Below are 4,954 nucleotides of genomic sequence, written 5' to 3' on the forward strand. Positions count from 1 at the left end.
CAGTTTCCAAAAAGAGTCCTAAGTCTAGTTGGGTTTGAAGATTTTTAAATCAAAATAGTCAAAAAAAAAATATATATATTTTTAATTTAATAAAACAAAATATCACATCTAACTCATAATCATTACATTCTTTCTCTCACAAAAAATTTAAAAAAGTCAAAAATTTTTTCCAAATCAAGCTTTTTAGCCGTAGGCTAAAATAGTCAAAAAAAACAAAAAAAAAAAACAAAAAACTAAAAAACCAACCTACTTCCCAAATGAAATCTAAATAAGTCAATAAAATAAAATGACAAATTTAAATAATAATTATTTTATTTTTTCTTTCATAAAAAAGTAAAAAGAAAACAAAAAAAATTACTAAACAAAACTAACTTAGTCAGACTTTATCTAAAAAACCAAAATAAAACTAAAAAGATTTTTCCCAAACTAATCTTGAATATAGGTCTATTTTGATAGTATGGTTGAAAGTCAACTTTTTAAATAACATATCATCTCTTCATTTTTTAATATATTTTTTAAAAATAAAAAAAAAATAAAAAACCAAATTTTAATTTATCCCTCAAAGTAAGCCATAAGATCCCAAGATTTTATTACTCCACCTCCCACGGTGTTAAGATTAAACTTCCTTTCATATTTCACGTCATCACTATTCATAATTTGACTTTCCATCACACTTAGATCAAGTTAGACATATTCAAAATAATTTATCTTTTTTCTATCATATCATCTCTCTATTTTTCTGCATATCTTTTCGTAAAAAAATAAAAAGTACACTTATTTAGGTTATCCCAAACAACCCCTTACTATTCCAATGAAAAAAACGTTAAAAATATTAAATATTTTATTAATATTTTTATTAAATATCTTATATAAATATGAACTCTACATCTAATATAAACTTCACATTCATATAAAATATTTAATAAAAATATTTATAAAACATTTACGTTATATTTGAATTGAGTGATTTGAAGAGAAAAGAAAAGGAATAAGGAGATATGTATTTCTCTTACTTGTTTGGATAATTTAAGTGGAAAGAAATAGGAAGAAATTGAGAGAAACTCATTTATCTTATAAGTCTCATTTTTAATCTTTCTAAAAGTAGAGAGATTGAGAGAGAAAAGAAACCACTATTTTCATAATATCAATTTTGTCCCTATAAAAATAAAAGAAATAAAATGATTGAAAATATAAAAAAGTTATTTTGGTAATATAACATAAAATAATTTCTTTTCCTTTCTCTTAATAAAATCTAACTAAACAAGAATGAAAGAAATTATAATCATTTCTTTTCTTTTATTTTTTTCTTATTCAAACAAAAAAGAAAGAAATCATAATTATTTTTTTTCTTTTCTTTTATAATTTAAGTAATCATTATTTTTCTTTGCCCACCTAAGTTGTCAAACATAGTGTTAGGAATTGTTTGAAATGACTTAAATAAGTATATTTTTTATCTTTTTACGAAAAGATATACAAAAAAATAAAAAAATAATACGATAAAAAAAATAAAAAAATAAAAAGATGAAGAATTTTTAAGTTACCAAACTTAACTTTAGATCTTAACATTACTACGGTAATAATCAAGACCGACACCTACACATGTATTTGATGATGACAAAGAGTTGTACTCATATTAATGGCGCTCTTGAATTGATTTCGATCAACCTTATAAACAAATTGAGAGAGCTCAAAAACAAAAAGCTCTCTTCAACTGATCGCAATTGGTGAATGAATCTGAACCATTTATTAATTAAGCTCATCAAATCCATTCACGAATGGCTCCACAACAACCCAATCTGTCTCCTGGTGCTTTGCACATTTTGGTTTTTTGTGAAACACTCTTTTCTTCACGTGTGTGTGAATGGAATCGAATACCAAAACCGGCCAAACTCACCGACCTCCCACAATTTTTGATGACTCAAACCCAAGCAAAAATCAACCCATTTCAATTCCATACCCAAATCATTTCGACCCTTTATTGGAGTGTCGTCGATCGATTGTGTCTGCTTTACACGCGTACGCGTGATGTAGATACATTCCCCAACTTTCTCGCTTTTTACGTACGCAATTTCATTTCATCGTCGGTCGTTTAGCTATAAACAACATTCGATCGTCTCAAAAGAAACAACCCAGGAGTTACTTTTCTTGTTCTCTTTCTCAGAGGTACGTACATGTCCCCACATGGTTCTTTCCCAAGGCTAAATTCATATTCCCCTTTTTTGGTATTTTTGTTTTCATTGTGATCTGTCATTTGTCTCCCTTGATTTGCCAATTGGGTTTTGAATTCTTGCAATTTGAAATGCTTTGACTGTTTTTCTACCAACAGAGAAAAAAGGGTCAAGTTTTGATTGATCTTTCCTGAATTGGGTTTGTCAAGAGAGGTGAAAAATGGAAGATTTGAACGGCTTTTACCCTCTAAGGCACTCGCGTTTTCGCGGGGTTTTCAATGGAATTTGTGCGATTGTACTGCTTTTTTTCTTCTTCTTCCATCATGAGAATGGTATTCTTGGAAGTCCCTTCCTTGGGAAATCACTGATTTTTAAATTGGGTTTATACAATCGAATTGATGGGGTTGAGGTTATTCGTAGGCGAATCGCTGAAGTGAGTGTTAGTTCATCTAATTACAGCATAGAAAATGATGGGTTGCTTCAAAAGGATTTTAACAGTTTGAGAAACCCCACGCTTTGCACTGAATTGTGTGAACATAAAGGTTACAAAAGCCAGTGTGAGTTCTTGATTGCCAATCCCCAGTGCTCATCCGATGGCTTTTTCAATTACATTGTCTTTTTTTACTGTGATTGTCAGAATCACAGTGCAATTGGGTATATTGTTCTAGGTATTTGGTTAGTTGCTCTGTTTTATCTACTTGGTAATACTGCGGCGGATTACTTTTGTTGCTCTCTGGAGAAGCTCTCGGATATCATGAAGTTGCCGCCAACAGTTGCAGGCGTTACTCTGCTTCCTCTTGGGAATGGAGCGCCTGATGTGTTTGCGAGCATTGCAGCTTTCATGGGCACTGATGCCGGGGGAGTTGGTCTCAATGGTGTGTTGGGTGGTGCTTTGTTTGTTACTTGTATTGTTGTGGGGACTGTTTCTCTTGGTGTGGCAGAGCAGAGGATACAGATCAATAAGCGATGCTTTATCAGAGATGTATGTTTTTTGCTCTTTACTCTAGTGTCCCTTGTCGTAATTTTGATTGTTGGCGAGGTGAGTGTTTGGGGCGCAATTGCATATGTTTCGATTTATGTGGTTTATGCCATCTATGTTGCTGCACATGAGATTTTCAGAAAACATGCCCAGAGGCTGAGAATGGATTGTGTTAGACCATTGCTTCCTGTTAAAAGATGTCTCTTGTCTGATGGACATGAAGAGGATCAGTCTATATGTGAGTCACTGCTCGAGTCTGCTAATGAGAATGATGTGCCACTTCTTGAGACTAGGCTTCCCCATTGGATGTGGGCTGCGAATGTGGCAATCTATTCAAATGACACTCTGAAGGTTGTTCATATCGAAGAGAGCCCAAAGGATTTGTGGGGTTGGAACGATGAGGAGATTGTGAATGATAGAACATCCTTTTCTTGTGCTACGTTATGCGCATTGCTGGAAATGCCCTTGACACTTCCAAGACGGTTGACAATTCCCATAGTTGAGGAAGAGCGGTGGTCAAAAGTGTATGCTGTAGCCAGTGCGGCTTTGGCACCCATGCTTTTGGCTCTCCTCTGGAATATGCAAGATAATCTAGGTCCTCAGAGTGGAGAGATTGCATATCTTGTTGGTGCTTTAGTTGGTGGTTTACTTGGTGTTCTGGCGATTATATATACCAAAAGTGATCAACCACCTCGCAAGTTCTTATTTCCCTGGGTTTTCGGTGGATTTTTTATGAGTATCATTTGGTTCTACATTGTTGCCAATGAGCTTGTTGCCCTCTTGGTGACGCTAGGAGTGATATTCGGAATCAACCCATCAATCCTCGGATTAACAATTTTGGCATGGGGCAACTCGATGGGTGATTTAATGTCGAATCTTGCGCTGGCAATGAATGGTAGCAATGGTGTGCAGATTGCAATGTCGGGATGCTTTGCAGGGCCTATGTTCAACATACTTGCTGGTTTGGGAATCTCAATGCTGCTTGGGGCCTGGTCAAAGAGACCGTCATTATACATAATTCCGAAGGACAATAGCTTGTATTTTACAATAGGGTTTCTCGTTTTAGGACTTGTATGGTCACTCATTGTGTTGCCACGAAATGACATGCGCCCTAACAAGGTGCTGGGAGTTGGCCTTACGGCGATCTATTTGGCATTTCTTTCTTTCAGGTTAAGCACCGCTATGGGTGCTTTGTCATTTGATGATTTATGATGACCTTTGGGTTGGTCTATCACCAAGAAAAGAAGGCATAGTATTTTTTGACATGGGTTGGTCCATCCTTTTTCTTTATTTTGTCGTTGTAGCATTTCTTGTACAGCTTGTAGTTGTATACCCTCGAGTTGGATGCTATGTCTTACAACACCTATCCATTACAAGCATCTTGTTTTAATGAAGTTGTTAAAATTGATAATCTCTGTGTGGTGGATTATTTTCTGTTAGTCATTGGCTTCTCTATTCTGGTACAAATGCTATTGGCTTCTTGTATGGCATTGAGCAATCTTAAAAAAGACATATTTTTTCACTTTTTTATCATGCCGGCATTATAAACTTATCTCTTTCACTTCTCTGCTTTAGCATGTCTTCTTTCTCTGCAACTGCTTGCCTCCCTCAGCAAAATTGGGATGAAGTTTGAACCAAAAATCTCGATATAAGATAGGCATAAAATTAAATGTTACCTTGGTTAAGAAATTTCTCAATATAAAATGTTTCAACTCATATATGTCTTGTGTGTTTGTTTGTTAGTAACATGCGTTCACTCGGTGCTTGTTTTGTTATATATGGTATGTAGATTGTGAATTGTGGATTG

At 34.4% G+C, this 4,954-nt stretch overlaps 1 pseudogene across 1 annotated transcript; it reads left to right on the forward strand.

Moving 5' to 3' along the window:
• The first annotated feature begins 1,662 nt into the window (after nucleotides 1-1,662).
• Nucleotides 1,663-4,558, forward strand: LOC114319157 (cation/calcium exchanger 4 pseudogene; annotated as a pseudogene). The gene is made up of 2 exons (XR_014365408.1): nucleotides 1,663-2,163; nucleotides 2,327-4,558. The product of XR_014365408.1 is annotated as a cation/calcium exchanger 4 pseudogene (transcript).
• The last annotated feature ends 396 nt before the right edge of the window (nucleotides 4,559-4,954 follow it).

The sequence above is a fragment of the Camellia sinensis genome, chromosome 4 (genome assembly GCF_055761805.1).
Source record: "Camellia sinensis isolate YWXY chromosome 4, ASM5576180v1, whole genome shotgun sequence".
Taxonomy (NCBI): Eukaryota; Viridiplantae; Streptophyta; class Magnoliopsida; order Ericales; family Theaceae; genus Camellia; species Camellia sinensis.